The sequence below is a fragment of the Carettochelys insculpta genome, chromosome 10, assembly GCF_033958435.1.
Source record: "Carettochelys insculpta isolate YL-2023 chromosome 10, ASM3395843v1, whole genome shotgun sequence".
NCBI lineage: Eukaryota > Metazoa > Chordata > Testudines > Carettochelyidae > Carettochelys > Carettochelys insculpta.
This window is the reverse complement of record NC_134146.1, coordinates 15,254,030-15,278,216: the sequence shown is the minus strand read 5'-3', so window position 1 is coordinate 15,278,216 and position 24,187 is coordinate 15,254,030.

Genomic DNA, 24,187 nt, shown 5'->3' with positions numbered 1-24,187 from the left:
TGGCACTGAGATGCGAAATCTAAGAATGTGTTTAATTTTCAAACAAACAAAACATTTACATATACAAAAAATGTCTCTTGTTCTAATGTGATTAATTGAACTCACAGAAAGCAGACAATTGGGGATTTTTGAGAAAAGATCTGGTAAAGTCAACAAACAAACAACAGCCTAGTTATTTTTGTTCTCTCCCCAAATTCTGTCACCTATTGCAATGGTTCACTCAAATATATTTTAAGTGCTTTCCCCCTTACAATTACATGAAATGGAATCTAGTATTCTAGCCAAGGCCCTGTAGAAACTATTTTTTGATGTTCAGTGCATATTTCTTTCAAGCAGATTCTGCAATTTCACCAATCTTGCCATGTCACTAAAAACCTGGTGTTTCATTCTGAGGTTTGGGGAAGAGGAATAGAAGCTTTTCATTGTGTTTTGCCTTTTTCAGAATGTCCAGCCCAGTTTTGCTAGAACAGTTGGTTAATTCATTAGCATTTTGTCTCTGGAGAGTGGCCTTCAAACCCTATTTAGGTCATAAGTTTTGCTTTATTTTTATAGTTGTTTTATGGTTGTAGAATAGTTCTTAGGGGATATATGTCCATATCCCAAGACCCCCTAATATTTTCCAAAACAAACACTATCATTGGCAGACCCTGTTCAAGGAAGAAAAGGTGCATAAATAGCAAGGATAATGCAAGTGAGGACTGGAGGTACGCAAGATGACATTTTTTTTGTAATCAAGAAAAGAAAAAATGCATTTGAAACTAATAAACAATTTTCATACGTGAAACTCAAACAAAAACCCCCTAAAAAGTTGTTTTCACTCCCAAAGTACTGCATTTCTATGTTGGCAGAAAGTCACTGTTGTGCCAAGGAGCTTGTGTTTCACCAAAGCCAGTTGCAGACTGCAAAACATCACTCTGGACCAAATTCACAAATATTCACAGAAGAGTGAATACGGCTGAAACAAGATGTGCAAGTTTTATTTCAACACAACACTAGTCAAAGTCAGAGATTGAATCATATGTGCCAGTTCAGGTCACGTTCAGTCAACTTATGTGCAAAAGAGTCAAATGAATAAACACACACAAGAAACAATCAACCAAATTTGTTAGTTTTGCTACCAGCCACCACAGAGCTGGGTAAGAGTTGAATGCATCAAGGCACACTGTTGGAAAGCTGATGCTACTGCTACCCAAGCTGAATACTTCTGAAGACAGACAAATGTCTATTGTTTCCAGACTGCCATACTTCAGAAACAGTAGATTTCCTGGTTTTGAGAAGTTGCCATTCGCCCCAACCAACCACATTCACTGAACAAAACAAATCTATGCTCAGTAAAAATTTGAACAAATCTACTGAACATGGGTTTTTTTTCCTTCTTGTTTTCTGTTCTTTTTACTTTCTAGTTTTGAATTGCCACCTGTGCCTGTTTCCTTTTCCTTTGTGTCTTTATTTAGTTAAAGATCTTCAGAGCAGACAGTTTTATTGTTTTTATATCCCGCATACACACTGGGTTTCTGACCCTGGCTGTGGTCTCTGGGTGTTATTGTAATATAAATAACAACAATATGCATTTATATAGGTTGAACTACTTTCAAATAGTTTTGTTAATGAAGAAATTTCTGACCTTTTGCTATCTGCTATTGCCTTTCATAGAAAACAAAACACAAAACAAAACCTACTTAGAGTATGTTTGATAAGAGCAGAGACAATAATTCAAATAACATGCTTTGAACGTTACTTACATTTATGAATGAACTTACTTTGACTGTGTTTTTGTCCCTGCACGTTTGCATTCTACAAACATTCCAGCAAACAATTTTTCTGGCTCAAGTATTTCCTGAAACAATCAATTTTAAGTGAACATTGCAGAATAGTCAAAGAAAGTGAATTGTACTGCAAAATTTTCAGTCAAGGAACAAAACTACTGCATCTGTTGCATACTAACAACATAAATTGAATGTTTGAATATTGAATACTTGGACTGAACTAATAAACCAGTAACCATTTAAGGCTGTTTTGCTGAACACTTCTGAGCAAAAAAATTTGAGGAAAATCAGCCTGTTCCCAGAAAATTTGGGGAAAAAAAGAGGAAACATTGCATCAATAAATTCTTCATTGCGAATTGTGTTCCTAGCCTTATTTATGATGCTACTTGCGGTTAATTAAGTCTACAGAGAATTTTAAAATAAGGGAAGAAAGTTATGACAGCATCAAAAAAAAGTGTTTGTTTGCAATTAATCTATGACTTTTTTTCTGCTGGATCTCACCCATCATCTCTCCTGTTGTAAGCAAAGCAAAATAAGCTCATATCCTTGGAGTGGCAGACAGCTGTGTGTATATGCCCTGCACTTCCCAGCAATAGGAAAGAGGGATCAAATATAGATTGCGAGGTTCATAAAGACAACCACTATTGCTAATCTTCCTCTTCCGCAACAGCCATGGTACTGGAGCCAAAATCAGTGCTATGATAATAGTAATCCTTCCTTCGCTGCTATTGGCTCTGGGGAGATGACTTTGAAGGAAGTTAGGCAGCCACCTGCAGAGGGTCTTTAGTTCTTTTCAGTGCTCTGTGTAAGTCTAAGTGGGTGGGTGGGTTTTCATGCTTTTCAACACTAGCGCTGCTGATTTTTCTCAGGTTAACAAACAGCAGTTTGTTTGCACTTAGGGTGACCATATTTCCCTGTGCCAAATATGGGATGAGGGTAAAGGGAGCAATTTCCCGGCCGTGGCTGCCAAGCAAGGGTTACCTGCAGGTCCTTGGCTGTCCCCTGCCACAGGTGCTGGAACAGGGCTGCCACCCCACAGGGGAGCTCCCCAGTTGCATAAGCGGTTGCCTTGTGGAAGGGGGGTTGTTTGCCAGCTGCCCCATGCTGCTGGGCTCTGGCAATGGGGCTGCCACCCCACATGGTACCTGCCTGGCTGCACCACACCTCTGGGTGCTGGCAATGGGGCTGCCACCCTGCAGGAGAGCTCTGGGGCTGCCCTGTGCCATGGAGTGCCAGCAACGGTGTTGCCACCCCATAGGAGAGCCCCCCAGCTGTGGGGCCTCCCTAGCTTTGGAGGAGGCTGACCTGTGGGGAGGGGGCCAGCTACATGAGAGGCTGTTCTGCGGAGTTTGGGCTACCTCCCTGGCTGAAGAGGCATCTACCCCATGGAGGGGCTGTGCAGCACTGCTGAGGCACCAGGTCCCCCTTAAAATCTTGGGGAGGGGGACAAAACACATTATGCTGCCCTCCAACATACCCTGCCTCATCTCTATGGCAGGGCCACTGGGGCCCTCTCCTTCAGCTGCCTCTATTGGCTGGTCAGTAGATGGTGCACGTCCTGTCTGGCCAGCTCCTGATTGATTATATGTGCAGCTGCAGGTGTGCTGATTTAGGCACAGGGCACCTCAGCCGGGGAGTGAATATCCAGGACAATTAGCTTCTTGTGTTAACAAAAGGTGGGAGACCTCCCTAAAATACAGGGCCGTCCCAATGAAAATGGGATGGATGGTCACCCTACAAGCACTGCTTCTGTATTGCCAAAGCACAGAGGCTCTAACAAGCATTCTAGGCTTCTGCCCACAGGCTCCGTTACAGCACACATCCCTCATTTCAAATGCCAATTTTTGAGGGCTGCTTTATGAGGTGAAACTGCTCTTTCTTCAAGCAGCTCTGTTTGTGTCGGGTAGGTTGAATGGGATGTTCAGCTTTCATTTGAAAATTACAGGAAAAAGTCACTGCTTTGCCCCTTTTGGGACTGCTCCCACTGAGGACAGTGTTAGACAGCAGTAGAGGCAGCATTCGGGCCTTTTAATACAAGTATGGAGCTTACAGGGCACCAGACTGGGGCTCAGGAAGCCTAGGTTCTGTCTCTGACTACAACTGACCAACTGAGGTAACCTTGGACACGTCATTTGTGGCTCTGGGCCTCTCTTTCCCTTCCTATACTTAGTGGCTACGGTGACAGTGGAGAGTTTTATCGACAAAACAGGGGTTTTGTGTGTGACAAACCATGCCGCGCGCTCATACACAAAATGGGTTATGTCAAAGCTCAGCTGACAAAGCCCAGCGCCTTCGCTGGCAGCGCTCTGCCCCAAAACTTTGAGGCATAACTTTGCTGTCAACAGATTTCTGTCGACAAAACAGCTGTGTCAACACCACCTGGGGGCCTCTCTCGACAGACCGGGCATCCACAACAATGGGCAACCCTTGTCTGCTGTGCTTCCGGGTGCCTGTCTTGTCGAGAAAGCAGCCGGGCAGTCCGGCTGCTCTGTCGCCAGAGTGGAGCGCTCTTCCAATTGGCTGTTGTGCGTGGCCGCACTCTGTCAACAGAAGTTTTGTTGGGAAATCTCTTCTGACAGTGACTTCTGTTGACAGAACACTGCAGCATAACCGTAGCCTGTGTGGTCATTTAGTCTCTAAGTTGCGCAGAGCACAGAATGTCCTTTACTATATTTATATCCACTGTGCGCAACAGGGTTCTCCCTCTGACTGGGGTCTCTGAGTGCTATTGTAATACAAATAATAATATTCATTTAGAAAGTGCTTTTTAGCCAAAGATCTGAAAACAATGAGCCTATTATCCTCCCATATGTTATACATGTGCAAACTAATGCACATACATAGCCTCAGTGGTTTGAGCCCATGTAATGTGAAAAGTTGGGACAGAGCTGTAGATAGAAACCAGCTACGTGCTTCCTAGTCCCCTTCTTTTACGGCCAGATCTCACTGCCTCCTGAAGGGCAGCAAGTCCCAGTTCTTTGTTGCCCTTTGTGCTCTATGGGTGCCACCCAGCTTTTTTTCCAATTCAGATCTAAAGTGTTCCTCCTGCTCTGGGCACAAATATATTCAAACAAAATGAGTCTCTTGCAAACTACCATTACAAAATGGCTCCTTGCTTGTTTTTCCTCTAAGTATATGAGTGTTGCTTGTTTCCTTTAGCAGTTTCCAAAGTTGTAAAGAAACAATCTCTCTCACCTGCTCCTCAAGGTGGGAGGGAAAAAGAAGAGATCCCACTTGATATAACCTCATTGAGGCTTCTTATTCTCTCTTCACTCGGGTAGTCTTTAATAGATGATAAGTTGCTCTAAAATAATCTTTCAGAGTTCCCCCAGAAACTCCATTGCGACACAGAAAGGTAGAGCTGTGGTGTAACTGGATCTCTACCCTCTTCTTGTCCCAGTCACACTTCATTGCTGTTACCTATTTTGGCTATGTGTCATACTTATGTAACAGCGACTTCCAGCTGGGAAAGGCTTATCACATCACCTATGGACACTTCCTCCAGCAAGACCTTATAAAGACCTTGCATGGAGTCCCCTAGGATCACAGTTAAAGCTTTAGCTACTCTGGGTAATGCTGAGGCCACTCACAGCATCCAGCTACCATGTGACAATCATAGTGTGTTACCGTTCGGCCACTGCACTCCCAGTGAGTTAGCAGAGTTTGATGAGATTTAGGAGATAATGTTTCAAATATATCAGAGATCCTAAGCAACTTATTCGGCAGAGTTCAGAAATCACAGCCACAGCTATCCCTCTGCTGTAGCAATTCCTTCATTTAAAGTCACTCATAGTATCAGAATCTTAGTCATGATAAAACCCCAAGCCAGAAATGAAAATTGCAGATTTCAGCAATTTGCTGAACATGATGATCTAAAAAGCTTCATGTATTTCCTAAAGGGTCTTCAGAGCAAGGTTTCCATCTCTTCATTACTGATGAGTGATGTCATGCTAAGACGTGTGCTGTGTTTTGTGACAGAAAATGGGATAAAAGTGATAAGGAAAAGCCATATTCCTAACCAAACCCTTCTAACCTTCAGTTTGCACTCTTGAAACAATGGCATTCTATGATAAATGTATTGTTACAATTATTTACATTAATATAAAGAAAAAATACACTGGAGCTCAAGGACCTCCTATGGACGCACACTGATTTCACACGTTTTCCACACCTCTCTATTGGCTCTGCTTGAAATTACATATTAAAACCCACCAATCTTTCCAGTTCAGACTGATGAAAGCCTCAGCAGAAACAGCTGCACTTCACATGTGGTTCAAGTTAATATCTTATCCTGAACATTTAACTGTAGTTGCCCATGCTGCTTTTATAATATTCCCAATCCTCTTTCGTTTCATGTTACGAGCAGACAGCTCCTTCACTCACCAGTTGGAGAATGTGACGAGGCCAGTAGCACTTCATTTCTCCACTGTCCAAAATAACTTTGTTTTATGGATTGTAATATGAGGAAAGAAACATGTTTGATATCATGTAAGCACATAAAACAGTTACACAGTTACGAGACAAACAAACACTAACCTGTTTGCATAGTGCCACTTCCTTCCACTAAAATGGAGCATTAGCAACAATAAGTCTCTCTGATCATTTCAGCTGAAGTCCAAACCTCCATTTTTAAAAACCACTGAAATATGAGAAACGTGAATGAACATATTTTGCTTCCATTCTCTGTATGGCCCTCAAATAAATCTCAACTGTTTACTAGGATAATACTATTTACTATTGTTAAACAGTGGGCCTTGGAACGCACACTTGGGAATGGGAGAAGGCCCTTGTCCACTCACTCCACACACCTGTATAAGGGACACTGGATTCTAGCCTTGGGTAAGGAAGTCCTGTCAATCCACTGTGTTTCGTGTCATTGCAGTGTCTTTTGTGACCATGACTCAGATCAATGTTCTTCAACCTTTCTTTCCAAACTAATTTCAACCTACAGGGCTGTGTCTACACTACAGAAACAACTTCGAAGTTGAGAGTCTACACACACTCTACTTCGAAGTTTAACTTCGAAGTAGGACACTACCCCATTCCCGGGAATGGAGTAAGGACTTCTAAGTTGGGCTCCCTATTTCAAAGTTAACTTTGAAGTAAGGGAAAACGTGTGTAGACTCTCTCCTGGCTACTTCGATGTAGTGCCTAACTTTGAAGTTAACTTTGAAGTTAGTTCCTTGTGTAGACATACCCCAGGAGACTTTTCTGCCAACTTACTTAACAGCTGGTTGTGAGGTCATCCTGCGGGTAGTAGATAAGGCCAGTAATATGGCCAGTGTGTGTGGGAATGTGTTGTGGGTATTGACTTGATGCCTAGCAAATCAACAAAAGCACAGAGCCTTTGAACGTGCTAATTCTGATGGCCACTACCAGGTTCTGGAGCACACAGCACCTATGGTCACATCCTACCCTCCTGTCCTCAAAAAGGCTAGGATTTTTCCTGTACTTTCTTACATCTCTGTTACAACTGGCCTCATTCCTTGAGGTTCTGATTTCCTCTTTTTGTGTGTACCTGTCTTTCTATATAATTAAATCTTCAAATACAGAGAACCTTACTTGCTTTTAAATCTAAAGTGGTATGTCTTATCTCTTGAGAGGATTTGTTCTCTTCTCAATGAGTAAACAAACCCACTAAAATTAATGGGAGATACGCACACACTGTGAGAAAACCATTCTTTCTTGCTAGAACCACATTGACCACTATAAACACTTGGCTAGTAGGCAGATAAGACAGATTCTACAGTGCCTTTCATCTGAGGATCTCATAGCACTCCTCAAGCATTAGTTAAGTAAAGTTTACAACCCACCTTAAAAAAAGAGAAGGAACACTAGTCCTGGGGATCATTTCACCACCCTATTTAGAGCACTAAAGAACTTTTTCCATGGACTGAACTCTGGCTATTTTTTAATGAGAGTCTTTTTCAATCTGCATCACTCTGCAAAGAATGATGTAGCAGAGTCTTATAACTGGAATTCTTTTGGCCCTTTTCTTATTTGTATTATGGTATTCAGACCCATTAAGTGAGGTGCTGTACAAAATCATATAAAAAAGATAATATCTGCCTCAGAGGGCTTATGCTTTAAGACATGAAGTGGATACAACCACAAGCAGACCAAAAGTTCAAGGCCAGGTCTAAATTAGAAACTTTCATCAGTATAATTGGCTGTTAGGGATGTGATTTTTATACCACTTCTACACCAGCAAAGTCCTTCTGTAGAAGCAGTTATACCATGGGGGGAAGTTAGTTCTTTTGCAGGAGTAACTTTTTCTTTCAAGGAACCAATATAACTATCAGCAAAAGTAGGGTTTTTTGCTGGTATTAGGTACGTCTAACATGAGGTGGATTTGCTAACATAGCTACACCAGCAAATCTTTCCCAGAGCAGAGGAGGCACAAGGCAACAATGAGATGACTATGAGCAACATAATGGTAAAGGGGAGGTCATAGCCCCCCCAGTTTGCCTAGTTATTTGCATGTTTTTGCAGGCACCAAAGCAGAAGACAGTTATGAGGAATATTTGCAAGAAGGCCTTTCAGGTAGCTTTGACTGTATTTACATGAAACTCATCCCTGTTTTTCTTTTTGGTCTCTGTCTTTTCTCTCTTATTCTTTGCAAGAGCGGAAAAAACTTGCAATGTTTGTGGAACTCTTAGTTCTCCCTCAAACACTTCACTCACATTCCATTCCACATCTCTCCTTTTCCCCCGCATAGTACCCTTCAGAATCATACCCACACCAGCCCCTCCCTCTCTCCAGAATTCTTCCCTGTTTCCCATCCCCACAGTAATGCACACAGCAGAGAGAAGTAAATAGGGAACAGTGGAAGGAGAAACCACAGCAATTGCAACAGAAGTACCTCACAGCCAGAGGGCAAAACTGCATGGAAACCGGCTTCCCTTCTCTACACCCCCTCTACCCCCCCATGAGAGCACAGAGACCAAGATGTTTCATTGGCTGCTGTGTTCAGGTGCAAAGTAGGATAAGTAAACTCAATTCCCCTCTTCCCCTTTCACTTCCTGTAAACTCATGCAATAGCCAGATGCACTGGTTCCCACAGAGCTCAGCAGAATACTATAAGTCTAATTCTGAACTCTCAAAGCCTTGTGTAAATCAACACTAATTCCACCGAGTTCAGTAAATAAAACCCAGGATAAAACCTGCATAGCAGAGATCAGAAAGGCCTTCCCCCACCCCCCACCATAAAATTCAGTCAAAACATCTCCCTGGCAAGCATGAGGAGGAGAAAAGCAAAGTTAACTAAGTTGTCAAAGAAATATTTTATTACTTTTCAGAAGGAAAAAAAGGAGACAAAGGAACAAGCAATGTGACTGAGCCCTCCCGGTGGAGCTTTACAAGCAAAGGAAGAAAGGCACAAACAAAAGAGAGGTCATGTAAGTACATGTAATTAACATAATCAATTTGTAAGAAAGGTGTCTGCAAATTAGAATGAAAGTACCCCAGCCGTGCCAGTGCACAGAACTATGGAAAGCATGTTTATTTGAAGAAAAAAAGCAATTAAATGTCAGGGACACACACCATGGACAAATGTCTGTGCACCACAGGATCATTCTAAGACCTCCTGTAACTGGATTTCAAAAGTTGTCAGGCTGCAGCATTTTACATAGTTTCATATTTGCAAAGATGAATCCCAGAAAAATTCAAAGACTGCCTTTTCTTCCTTTTCAGCCTCATAGGGATAACGCTTGCAAGGCCTGAGCTTGCTCCCACTGAATACCAGCGACAAAATTCCCATTCACAGGAATGATAGCAGGTCTGGGACACATTCAGCTGTTCCATGAGTTATGTTTTAATCTTTGGATTCTGCTCCGGAGCGATCCCATGCTTGGCAATAAGGCGAGGGTAAGTTGAACCATGCCCACCAGAGAAGTGTGGACACTCAGGCAATGGGGCGAGCGAGGGGCTCTCTGTGGCTCCCTACCCTACAGGCGCTGAAGGAATGGAACTAAATTCAGTTGGTTGAACAGCTGGACCCCGCACGCCACCCGGCCGGCCATTAAACCAATTACAATTAGTTCTACTCTTTCAGCAGTGGCCGGACAGGGAGCTGCAGAGGAGTCAGCTATTGTAATAGAATTTTCTTGCAGAACCCTTGTTTTCATTTCGTGGAACCCTGGGGTTCCACAGACCACCACTGGGGAGCATGCTTAAGTAGAGAATGCTTAAGGCCCCGATCCTGAACAGAGTCACACAGACAGCTACCATTCCATAGTGTGAGTTATCCAAATTTCCGAACATGGAAGCCAAAGTTTGGGATTTGCATAAACATGGAACAAGTCCAAATGAAAGTAATTGTGGCTTGTGCTTCCAATCATTTACATGCTGTTGAAGAATCCCAACATAACAAATACTTGTATAACAAGTCCAGGGTTTGCAGCACTATCCGCTTTGGGCACAGTGAGGATTAAATATACACTCCAAATGACCTGAATTCATTGGTTCTTCACTAGAAGAATTAACATAATTTGGTCATTGTGCCAAACTCACTTATTTTGGCTGCAGCCGCTCCCTTTCCTTACAAAGGCAAAACACTGTTGAACAGTGTGTGTGTGTGCGCGCACACAATCACTTTTTCCGCCCATACAAACAGCATCAGCTCTAAAAGAGAAATGCAACAGCTGCTCTGAACACCCCTAAACATAGCTGAGAGAAGCAGTGACAATGTGCCCAATTCTTTACTGCCTTGCACCTTCCGCAGTCATTTTTATATGTAAAAAGTGAATTCAAAGTATGGGTCGTAACACGTCCAGAGACGCCCAGCCCCTTGGCCTAGGGCGGGCGGCAGCAAAAAGGGGTTAGAGCACCAGCCCGTACTCAGTTCGGGTGGTCAGCGGCTCACCGCTACAACACCATAGAGGCCCCAGCCCTCAACCTAGGGCGGGGCCGCAGTTCACAAGAGTAGTATAGTTCTGGGCCCAGCCCTCAGTCCAGGGCAGGGCAGCAGTTCACAGGTAATAGTACCATTCTAGGCCCGGCCCTCAGTTCAGGGTAGGGCAGCAGTCCCCAAGTACTAGCACAGTTCTGGGCCCAGCCCTCAGTCTGGGGCGGGGCAGCAACACAAGGTACAACCACAGGCCCAGCCCTCAGTTTGGGGCGGGGCAGCAACACAAGGTGTAACCACAGGCCCAGCCCTCAGTTTGGGGCAGGGCAGCAACACAAGGGGTTTAAGCGCAGGCCCAGCACAGGCTGGCCCTGTCAAGGAGGCGGGTAGGGGGTCGCAGGCCCTCCCACTCCACTGCGACCCGGCCCGGGGCCCTGGGGATCACTCACACACCACCCCGGCAGTGGGGATCCAGACCGCAACACACTGCCATTGGTTCGTGAGCGTCGTTCCCCAGGCCACTTCCTACCTCACCCTCTGCTGGTGGAAGGTCCCAGTCCATCTGGTCGAGGGGTCCCCCTAGGTCGGTCTCCTCTGGGTCATCCACCTTCGGGGGCTCCGGCCTATCGTCCATAACAATGTCGTTAGGGTAGTCAGGCGGCGGCAATACAGGAGACGCAAGGCGATCCTGGGTCTGAGTGCTGTAAGGATCCGCCGGGACTCTGGGGCAGCCCGCTCCTGGGGCCTCTTCCAAGGCAGGGGGTCTCCGCCGGCGTGAAGGTCCTGGTAGGTCTGGGAAGTCCGGGTAGTCTCCTTGGGGCATATGGACCTGGGGTTGCTTGGAGCCTCTGGGGGCCTGCTCCTCCGGCCTGGCCGGGCGGCCGCAGGCCCTCTCCCTTTGGTGCCGAGGAGCTCGTGCAGGCACGTCCTCCCTGCCCAGAGGCCCAGGCCCGCACGGGTCCTGAGTCCCGCCTTTGGCTCTTCTAGCCCTTGGCCCTGCCCTCTGAGGGGCGGGCCTCTGGTCTCCTGGCTCCGGCCCCGCCCACCAGGGCCTCTGCATAGTCTCCCCGGCCTCCGGGTCTGCAGGAGGCCATACTGACTCACTACAGGGTGAAATGATACCAAATCACAAAGCTCAATTTACATTGAATAAATTGTACTCTAAAGTGTCACACAGTGGAATACCAGGTTCATTTTAGCCCCCTGAAAACATGTAGGAGGACACAAGACAGGAAGAATGCAGTTAACCAAATTGGAATAAACTCAGAACTGATACGGGATTTTAATTGAACCCAAATGGTGATGACCTCAGCTGGATGTCTCAGGTGCAAAACTGAATCTCCAAGAAGCACAGAGTTTATGAACACCAAGCAATAGCTTTGATTTAGCATTCACTCAAATGGAAAACAGCCACCATGCTCAATCATATGAAAGCTTAATTCATGTCTTTCCTGGTGCTCTGTGCTGAAGATTTATTCTGCCTCATGGATTATGATGCTAGAAACGCAGGAAAAGACTGGCAGAAGCAGGTCCTTCACTGAGCAACAGGCAACACTCCCTAGTTATGGACACTGCTTCCTATCAACCAATAACCTATTAACCAGCAGAGGCTCGTCTGCATACTTGGCTTAATCTAATTCTTGACCTTCCCCCTGCACCCCTCCACTCTCTGATTTTCTCACCTTGATCATTTTTTTCTGATTTGTCCTCCTTGATTACTGTTTTTGGTTCTCTGTGCCTTAAATATTGAGTCTGTTCTGGTCTGGCTATGGTCTGAAGAAGTGGGTCTGTCCCACGAAAGCTCACCTAATAAACTATTTTGCTCATCTTTAAAGTGCTACTTGACTGCTTTTTGTTTTGATAGTGTATAGACTAGCACGGCCCTCTCTTACAATGGAAGCATGTGTAACAGCAGAGGCACTGAGAGCACTTACCAGGGCGAGTGAAGTCTCTGCTCTACCACCTTGGTTGAGACCCAGATGACTTTTAGCTCATGTGGTAGAGCATAGGGCTTTAGCTCCTATGTTCCCAGGTTCAGTCTCTTCTACCTACAACCCAGGCTTGCTGGCTTGATGTGCTCCTTGCCCCCTTCCCTCTCACATTCATCTATAAAGTTGGGTGAACTGGTGGGGGGTGGGAGGAGAGAGAGAGAATTTGAGACCTCTAGCTCCTTTATGGTATGTGCTACCTATAATCAAACACAGATTTTTTTTTTAAAAAATTGAAAACAAAAAGCAAAAAACAACCTCATCATGATGCTGCTCAGCCATGTGGCAGGAGTTTCTCAACCACCAAAAGGTGTATTCTTTCGTTTTTGTCATGCCTCCTGCTCTATGAGAAAATAACAGCAAATCAAACCCTTAACTACTAGCATCAAACAAGTACAATGGCCTTATTTTCAGGTTTAAGATTGTTTGAAAACAACTCATTGTCGGCTTCTCCCTCCTCCCCAGTCCCCACACACAGAGGTGTGTGGTAGGAAAGAATAGGACGGTTAGAGGAGAATCAGGCTAATTACTAGCTTGACTTCTCAAACAAAGAAAATGTCTCTCTGGATGCAAAGGTTTTGAATCACAGTAACTGGAGACCCAGAGTTGCTTCCCTGGTCTACATAGCAGCTTGTTCACAGCCTGCAGATGCCACATTTCCACTGCACAGCAAAGACAACAAACTGACAGCAAACAACTCCCTCCCACTTTGCATATTCCACTCTACCATTTCAAACAGACTCCTTTGCTTTTTATCCTAAAGTGGTACTTGTTAAAGGAGCTGTGACCACTCAGGCTATTTCCTTTGAGGATGATAACACTGCTGCAGAAGCTTCATTATTATGCTAATCGAGCACAGTCTGAACAGCTTTCATAACTGCCACATTAAATCATCTACCAAGGGGAAGCCTCAAGAACCATTTACTTTGCACCATATGCATATTAATGAAGCTGGTAGCTGCAGAGTTGTTTTGGAAGCAATAGTCAAGTTGAAAAAGAAAAACACATAATTTTGAATGTGAATATCTGGAAAACTCAAGGTGGTTAAACTTCTGAAAGGTTTTGCAAGTCCAGTTCTGAGGAATGATTCTTTTGTCAGTAATTAGGACTGAAGACCAAGCCAAAGGGCAGGAACCTGGTTCTGAAAGACATACCTCTGATCCCATGCAGTGGCTCAAAAATATCCCAGGCACTGCAGCAACACATTCTAGCTCCTGGTTTTGACTGGGTGAATAGAAAGAATCCCCTTTGGCTCCCTGCCAAATATTAGTTTCTGATTCCGCTAATGAATCTAACATATCTAAAATATTGAGTATTTGAGCATGCCCAAAGAGCAGCAGGAAAATCATATAGGATGCAAGGATGTACATGGTTTGTCAAATTTAAACCAAACACCAGCTGCCTAAAACTGTCCAGGACTGCAGCCGTTGTACAAATACCAGATCTATCCCAAAGAAACGCAGAAGGACAAGACACGGCAGGTGAATGAGAGAAGCAGATCGGTCAGGGTGGAGCAACAAAATATCCTAGATGGTATTCTTAGCCACAGATAACAGTTGTTGTTCCTCTCCTGTCTAGCCTCTATTACGTTACAGTTTTTCAGAAGCATCATGGGAGAAGTGAATTTTGAGGTGGGACTTAAAGGATGATAAGGTGGTGGGTTAAGGTCTTGACTTTGCACTTTTCCCACTCATAGAGGCTGCATCTACACTAGTAACTTCATTCAGAAAATCCAGCCACTTTTTGAAAGAACAAGCAGCGCATCTACACACAAAATGCGCTCTTTCAATCCAAAATTGAAAAAATGTGGCTCGTCTTTCAGAAGACCTCTTATGCTCCCAGATCAGGAAAAGCACCTTCTCTTCAAAAGCTTCTTTTGAAAAAAAGCACGTGTAGGTGCTCCGCAGGCCCTTTATTTGAAAGAGCAGTCCTTCTGGCTCTGGGTTTTTCAATCTCTGCTCCGTTCTTTCGAAAGACCAGGGGGGATGGAGGGGTGTACGCTCTCTATCAAAAGAACAGATAGATCTTGCAGTCTGTTTTTTTGGATGTGGACATACTCTTTCTAAAGAAGTATTTTTGGAAGAGATCTTCCAAAAGAACTTTTGAAAAATCGCTGTAGTGTAGACATAGCCAGAGGAAAGAGGTGCAGGCCCACTGCCATAAATAAAGCTAGGCATTAAACAATCCATGAAATGTTGTACTGGGAAGAGGATGCATTCCGGAAAATGAGATCATTCCATTTCTGTTCAAAACTCAATTTTCAGGCCACACTCGTTCTCCAATTTCACTATATTTCACAACTGCCATCCAGTTCCCTCCCAGTCCCTGCTTCCAAATCTCCTGGACTCAGAGAACCCTTGGTTGAAATCTGTCACGTCCCTGAGGGCTTCATCATCATATCTGTCCCATGATGAATGCAGAAAAACCAGAATATACTACTGCAAGAATTCACTTGGATATATATGAAGGGGAGACTTGTCTTTTTTAAGCGCACAAAATGTCTATCCACAGTCCTACCTGAAATCCATGGAATTCGACATTATATTTATTTTTGCAGAAACAAGACAATTACCACAGGATATTGCTACGGAAACACCCCAGTAAGCCTAACGCCATTATATATGTGCCGAAAAAGAATAAAGAATGGAGATTAACTCACCCTTCCATCAAGCCCTTACTAGAAATGGAACTCCTTTTGCTTGCAAAAAAGCACTAAAACCAAAAAGCTAAAAAGGTTGGGACTATGTCCCTTAAATTGCATGAAGAGAAAAGAAAGGAATTGGAGATGGAATGGGCATGCTGTCAAGACGCCTGTCTGCACATTCATAAGTCTCATAACCAGGAAAACTTTTAGAATGCTGCTTGAATTTATCAGCACAGAAAGGGATGTTTCCTTGTAATGTGGCTTCCAATAACATGAGGAATATTCTCCACCTGGACTACTTTATCTTTAATTTACTCTCAAAGACCCACCAATTGTCCAATATACTTTCACACTCCTATTTCCATTTGTTTCTAGGACTTGTTTCCTGGCTGACTTATTTTTGTATTGATGAAGTCCCACTCACCAGCCAATTCCCTTCTTCCCAGAATCTCCCCCCACAATTCTGAAGTACCATCTTTCCCACCTTTGATTTTTTTCCCACCAAACACTACCTTTCCTCTACTGGTTTTGTTGGCACTATTGAAAGGTGCCATACTCTTCCCTGCATTGGAAAGATCCAAGCTTAAGGTGACCTTTATCCAACACTTGAGTGCTGGTTTTAAATTCAGGTCTGGATAATTTAAATAGAAGGATATAAACCTAAATTAGAACAATTTGAGGTTCACCATCCCCCAATCTGCTACAGATGCTTTTCTTAAGTTAATTAGGCATGTAAAAAGACACATATGGGTATTATAACACCCGTCATTCATGAATGATTTAAGGCAGTTTTAAAATATCAAAATCTTATGGGAATCTAGACCGTAACGCTCATCAAAATGAAGACTGTAATTTAAAATGGGTCTTAATATTTGGCCTGTAACTAAATTTTCAAATACTGCATGTGATCATGCTCTGCTGTGACAAAACAGTGTCGTGCCACATAATACACAGTAAAAATACATCATTAGTTGTGAAAACAAAAAGCAGTTTTGATAGTGTATAGACTAGTACGGCTTCCTCTTTGTTGCCATTAGTTGTGAGACATGCAATCAGATATTTTTGTATTTGCCGTAGTTCCAGTGAAACTTATAAATATGGTTTTGGTTACTGCCCAAAGTCAAAGGCTTGGTATAACAAATAGGTAAAATGTGTCTCAAAGTATCAACATAATCTCAAAACATGTGCCTTCAATATATTTTGCTTTTTGCTGGAAAACTTTCCTGCATCTTTGCCTGGTATGTCTATTTAGATTTCAAGGTCCTCAGACCAGAGGCTGCATCTTCCTACATGTTGGCAGAGCATCTACTGGTAGCACAGTGAGGTCCATGCCTAAAGAGGGTGTTTGAAAGCTAATCAAGTGCTGTTATCAATATAAGAAAACATCAGGTGTGTATGAGTGACAACATACAAGGTGGTGTGGTACAGTGTACATACTCCTCTGTGCATTATGAGGCATAATTTCTAAGGTAAATTTCTTTTCATTGTTTAAGTAGTACAAGCATCCAGTGAAACTGTATTTCTTCAAGTGTGTTATTGGCTTTTTAAAATTATTATTATGCTGTAAGCAAACTAATGAAATGCTGACCTTTGTAATGCAAACAGATGGCAAAAGAAACAGATGTTTCATTAGTTAATAAGATAAAAAGGTATGTTAAACAAGCTACAGGAAATTGGTATTTAAGAGTGTACACACAAACACACACAGCCAAATCTTCTGCTTGGTGTTGATTTACTCACATGTGCTGTGATTCTTTATGCTGCATTTTAATGAAAACCTAACCAAATTGAAAAAGAAGGCAAGTTTTGATTGTTTTCCTTTCCTCTTGTAATATTTTGCACTGCACATATGGCGGTCTCTAGGCGCCAGCCATTCAAGAGAAATATAAGTCATAGCAATATATCTCACACTGATCTAGGTTCTTTGCTGCCTGGGATGGTCATACATAGTTTGTCTGGGTAATGAACGTAGCTACGTAATGTAGCTGTGCTCTATTACCTTCCTTTCAGAGCTTCTGTTGCCATGAGGCCCACTCCAAGACCCACCAAGACAAAGAATATTGTCTTCCTCTGACAACCTTAATTGCCAGAGAGTAACACCACATTGCCATTGCCATGAACTCATGCTAGGACTCACAGCGTAAAGGAATTTGGAACAATGAAAGCTTTATGTCAGTCAGTGCTGCCTGGCATCATTTCCTATTGTCATGGGTGTTTGCAATACAGCGTGTGCAGATATGTTACATCGGGGAAATTTCCATCCATTGAAAACAATGGTTCAGCTTCGCTGCTGTCAAGAACTTTGTGAGCCGTAACACAGATGAACCACCAGCTGCCAATGTCATTTTGAGCACCATGTCGCCTTTCCACCATTTGATGACTGTGGGTCACTGATGCCTTCCTGGCTTCTCTCTGCTGCTTGGGTGATTTCTTTGCATGCTTCAGTAAAAGCCTGCTCACATTTTTCCTGTTGAGCTGGTGTGTTTCTTTGCCTTCCGAGGTTAGTTATTTTCAGAGACTGAATTGCAAGAGATCAATCTTTGATTGCAAGTTTGGACTACTTAGGAGCTGGATGTGCTGTTATGTTTTTTATTCTCCCTGCCTTTCCTAATATCTCTTGTCAATTCACCTTGTTGGGCATGTTTTTTTTTTCTATCTTACTTGATCTTCTTGGCTCCTTACTCATTCTCTTAGGACGGGGTCAGCAACCCCTGGCATGCATGCCACGAGTGGCACGTGAGCCTATTATCATTTGCACGGGAAGTGCTCTGCCCTGCCCTTCCTCCCCTGTGCAGCTGGGAGCTTGCCTAGAGCCATGCCGTCTGCGGATTAACAAAAGACCATGCTACCAACCACCACCTAAAAGGGAAAGCTCCATGTCTCTATTTATTTATTAATGAAGCTGTTATAAGTAGGACTATTGGTGTCACTGGCACTCTGACCATACATAGAGGTTAAAAGGTCAAATTTCAGCACTCTGCCTCAGAAAGATTGCTAACCCCTGACCTTAGGAAAATGATCCCATAATGTTATGAATTTGTGTCCAAATTAAACAAACATCTCCAGATTCCCGTGATTCTATTACTTTTGCATTCTAATGAGTGCCATGGGCCAGGCTACGCGACTGTTACTTTGTTGACTATTTACCATCCAAGACAGCTCAATGAAGTCAGTGGGACTGTATGAATAAGTGTTCCCTAACATGAGTAAGAGTTGCTGAGTCAGACTGTGTACACCATGCTTGTTTCTCACATCTAGCAAGTACTAAATTAGAAGCCTGAGATTCAAATTGCTCTATGATAAAGCTATTACTGACAGCTGTGCTCACATTACAACTGCAAAAAGCCTTCTACCTCTACAGGGCCCAAGGCTGCTAGAAAAATCCATTACTTAAGGCAGCGGCCTGATCATATTATTGCTCAAAATAATAATTAATGTTCTTTTTTTTTTTTTCAAATTGTTCACTTCTTTGGAAACATTTCTAATGGTCCCAGTTCATCATGAATATAAACCAATCCACTTCTAGACTTCAGTGTCATATGACATTGATGCTGCACTTACAAATTTGTGATGTTCAAAACAAAATCTATATTTATTAACAGACCATGCACCTAGGTTAAAGGAATATGTGTACATATAATGCTACTTCCTGATTTTTTAAAGTAAGTTATTTCACCATGGGGACACCTTAATACAATAGAGTGCATATACTTGGACATCTGCCATAACCTGTCTGTTCAGGAATATCATTCTTATTAATAAAATGGTCTCCAGATCTCAATTAGCCAGACAAGCTGGTGCTATCATACAGTACTCAGAATAGAGAAACAAAATTTCCAAGACTCTCCATCCATAGATCTTCCATATAACACTCGAAGTTTTGCAAGTATATCACTCACAATGGGATGTAAAATTAGCCGTGATGCTAAAGTTATGAATTACAGTGCAGAGATGAAAGTCTAGAGAAGAAACGTTAGCATAAGGAGCTAGTACAGCTGTTCTTTATCATGGATTATTTCAGCAATTGTCATCTGACAAACCAGTTCTTTGCAAGAAATAGTTGACTGGTAGAATCCACAAATTATACCAGAACTATTAACTTTTCCTCATGACGTACAGGGGGTCTCAAACAGATATAAGGAGTCACCTGCCTGGGTCTGATTACAGGATTGGGGCTCAGATTTTGTGAAATGACAACTGTGAAACACAGACTGTAATTGTGAGGGCTCAGATAACATAATAAATCATGACAGCTAAACTCTCTTTATGTAAAAGTCATACAGGATTTAATGAGGATGGAACCAATAGATTTTTATAGAAATTATGCTAAAAACCCATAAAATTTAATAGATAAGAGTACTTTTCCATCTGTTTTTCAACCACGTTATATATGCTCTAGTGGGAATATCATTCTCTATTAAATTCTGTAGGAAATTTCAAATAACCTAGAGAAAGGTTATCATTTCCTATTAAATTCCATAAGTCTGGTCACACTTTCTTGGTCTTTTATGTAATATCATAAGGGGTAAATCCTCTGCTCTGATAATTGCTTGAGTAAAGAGGACGTGTGCTGAGCAGTCCATAAGTGTATAGACTAGAACAAAAATCAGTTTGTCCTCCACTTAATTGGCACCTCTTTTTGTCTATTGAAGAATATGCCCCATTGTAACTGGATGATCTACAAATACTTTCCAATATGAAAAAGAATTTTCATAACCAGATAAAGGTATCTGAGTTTCATGCATGGTAGGACTGTTATCTGTGGCACTGTCTCTTGCACTGAAATATTTATCTGATGTGAAACAACAAAATATATAAGAACGTTGAAAGTATGGATGAATGATTCAGCTAAAACAAGTTTCCTCCAAAACTTGAACCAAACATCAAACCAAAGCTTGCTCTTTCTTGTATCCCACGCAGGGGGTTCGTTTTGGATGAGATCACACTACTGCCTCTTCTGATAACAAGAAAAGGGCATTGTCTGGGCCTAAGTTGACACTACGACCTAAGGATACAATTCATGAGAGCTAGTGAAATAAAAACAGTAGCGTAGCTACAATAGTGCAGGCTACGGTAGTCTCAGTATGGGCTAGCTACTCTAAATACCTGCCCACAAGGTTCAGGCAGGGCTCTATTCAGAGTGGCCTACCTCTTCTGCCCCCCATGCTTCCATGGTTACACTACCATTTTTAGCGTGACAGTTCTTTCAAGCAGGAAACCACACCCCTAGCTTATAGTATAAATGTAGCCTTATAATGTTTATCAGGAGAAACTAATATCTCACAAAATAACCAGTTTGTGTGACCTTTACTGTCTGATTTCTAGACCAAAGGAGTTTGCATAAGTTAGTGCAATCATCCCAACTAATGGTTGTTTATGACTCATAATTTTGTTGTACCAATCTCATTTGTCCAAATGGCATCTCTATCTACTAATAGCATAGTTTAGTCCACTTTTGAAAGTGTATAACCAGCCATTTTACGTGCATACCTAAGACCCTTTCTTCATTTTGTCCAGATCATTTTAAATTTGAATCCTACTCTCTAAAGCACTGGTAAGTCTTCCCAGTTTGATACCATCAGCAAATTTTAAAAGTATACTTTCTCCTTCATTACCGAACTCTCTTATGAAGACACTGAACAGAACCAGACTCAGAACTGATTCCTGAGGACCCCGCTAATTATGACCTTCCAGCGTGACTATGAAACATTGATAACCCATCTCAAAGCAGGTCCATCTAAGCTGTATATAGTTTGTTTACGAGAAGGTCATGTGAGACATCAAAAGCCTTCCTAAAGTCAAAGTCAAGATATACATTAACTTCCCCCACCCAGCCACAAGACTTGTTACCCAGTTTATCTTTTTAACGCAATATTATGATTTCTGGAAAAGTTAGGGCAGAGGCCGCACTTTAGCCTCACCCAAAAGAGGCAAAGGTCTATTCTTGGATGCCAGAGAGGGATGAGACCAAGTATAATTTAATTTGTGTGGTGGAATTCTTTACCTTATATCACTCATTGGCAGACTTCTCCAGGTACTAGCTTCTCTCATCTTTCATTTACTTTACTTTTACTTTTTTCATTTACTTTTTTGCGACCGGGTGCTCGCGAACAGGGTGCGTGCTAACAGGAGGGAGTTTTGAGAGGCTCTCCTGGAGAAGGAGAAGGAAGGAGCAAACTAAAGCACCTTGGGGTAAGTGGCTGCTTATATTTGGAGGTTTTGGGCTTGTGTGTGTTTGTTTGTTTGTTTGTTTGGAGTTTGGAGTGCTGAGCTGAGTGTTTGTTTGAAAGGCCGTGTGCTGAGGCAGGCAGTTGGAAGCTGAGAGTCTTGATTAGGTTTGAATTGAAACACCGTGTGCTGATTGGCTGAGCTGTAGGCAGAGGGAGGAGCTATCAGGGAGGCCGAGCACTTAAACCCTGCTAGTAAGCGACCAGGGAGCTTTGCGACCGGGTGCTCGCGAACAGGGTGCGTGCTAACAGGAGGGAGTTTTGAGAGGCGAGTTTAGAGGGGGAGCTTGGAGGGAGCCAGTGACTTCTATTGCCCTTAAACTAAATCCTTTATAACAACCTCTATCTGAAACATTTAATTAACCCTCATATATAATTAGAGTAGGAAATGGAGGCAGAAGCCCAGCAGCAGAGTGGGGGCTATCCTGTTTATTGTGTCGAGTGCAGTATGTATGACTACCTACCCTGTGGGTGGGTGGCATATGTGTGCGCTCGATGCAAGGAGCTCCTGGCCCTCAGAGACCGAGTGCGTGCTTTGGAGGCCAGGGTGGCTGAACTGGAGGAGCTAAGGAAGGCAGAGGTGTTTGTTGATGAGACTTTCCGGGACATAGTAGGGCTGTCCCACCTCCAATCTGACAGTCCTGAGGCTGTTACGGAGGATGAAAGGCTCAGGGAAGGAGAGCAGTCAATGGGAGCAGAGGGAAACCATCCCATAGTTGGAACCCTCCTTCCAGAGGGTGATGTTGTATCCTCTCGTGCCGAGGATACTTCTCCGGGGGAGGGAGCGCCAGCTGTTAGGAAGAAGCAGGTTTTAGTAGTGGGGGATTCGATCATTAGAAATATAGATAGTTGGGTTTGTGATGACCGGGAGAACCGTATGGTGACTTGCCTGCCTGGTGCGAAGGTTGCGGATCTCTCGAGGCATCTAGACAGACTTATGGGCAGTGCTGGGGAGGAGCCGGTCGTCGTGGTACATGTTGGTACCAATGACATAGGGAAGGGTAGAAGAGATGTTCTGGAGGCCAAATTTAGGTTACTAGGAAACAGACTGAAATCCAGAACATCTTTGGTGGCATTCTCTGAAATGCTTCCAGTTCCACGCGCAGGGCCAGATAGACAGGCAGAACTTCAGAGTCTCAATGCGTGGATGAGACGATGGTGTAGGGAAGAGGGGTTTAGATTTATTAGGAACTGGGGACACTTTTGGGGTAGGGGGAGCCTATACAGGAACGATGGGCTCCACCTAAATCAAGGTGGATCCAGACTGCTGGCATTAAACATTAAAAAGGTCGTAGAGCAGTTTTTAAACTAAGAGGTGGGGGAAAGCCGATTGGTGCGGGGGAGCACCTGGATCAGACGGAGACTTCTCTTACACGAGGCTCCATAGATAGGGATTCCCTAGAAGTTAGTCAGATAGGGAACGTGGGAATAATATATGGGCAAGATCAGATGTGAAACAATCGCATATAAAAAAATCCAACGCGTCTGTGAAAGGCGGACATATAAATAGTGGTAGTTTTCTAACATGCTTTTACACTAATGCTAGGAGTCTGTCTAATAAGATGGGTGAACTGGAGTACCTCATATCAAAGGAGGAAGTTGACATAATAGGCATCTCAGAAACATGGTGGAATGAGGACAATCAGTGGGACACTATCATACCGGGATATAAATTATATCGGAAAGACAGAACAGGTCGTGCGGGTGGCGGAGTGGTACTATATGTGAAGGATAATATAGAATCAAATGAAGTAAAAATCCTAAAGGAATCAAAATGTTCCATAGAATCATTATGGATAACAATTCATTCCTCTAATATGAATATGGCATTAGGAATATATTACCGACCACCTAACCAGGACAGTGATAGTGATGCTGAAATGATAAGGGAGATTAGAGAGGCTATCAAAATAAAAAACACAGTAATAATAGGAGATTTCAATTATCCCCATATTGATTGGGTGCATGTCACCTCAGGATGGGATTCAGAGATTAAATTTCTTGATGCCTTAAATGACTGCTTCTTGGAGCAGCTAGTACAGGAACCCACAAGGGGAGAGTTGATTCTCGATCTAGTCTTGACTGGAACGCAGGATCTGGTCCAAGAGGTAACTGTTACTGGACCGCTTGGAAATAGTGACCACAATATAATAACTTTTAATATTCCTGTGTTGGGAAGAACACCGCAGCGGTCAAACACTCTGGCATTTAATTTCAAAAAGGGGAATTACACTAAAATGAGGAAGCTAGTTAAACAGAAACTAAAAGGTAGAGTAATTAAACTAAAATCCCTGGAAGCTGCATGGAAACTGTTTAAAGACACCATACTAGAGGCCCAACTTAAATGTATACCCCAAATAAAAAAACACAGTAAGAGACCTAACAAAGAACTACCATGGTTAAACAGCCATGTTAAAAAGGCAGTGAGAGAGAAAAGGGCAGCTTTTAAAAAGTGGAAGTCAAATCCTAGTGAGGAAAATAGAAAGGAACATAAACACTCCCAAATTAAGTGTCATAATGTAGTAAGAAAAGCCAAAAAAGATTTTGAGGAACAGCTAGCCAAAAATTCAAAAAACGATAGTAAAATGTTTTTTAAATACATTAGAAGCAGGAAGCCCGCTAAAAAAGCAGTGAGGCCCTTGGATGATAAAGATATAAAAGGAGCGATCAAGGAAGACAGTGCCATTGCGGAGCGATTAAATGATTTCTTTGCTTCA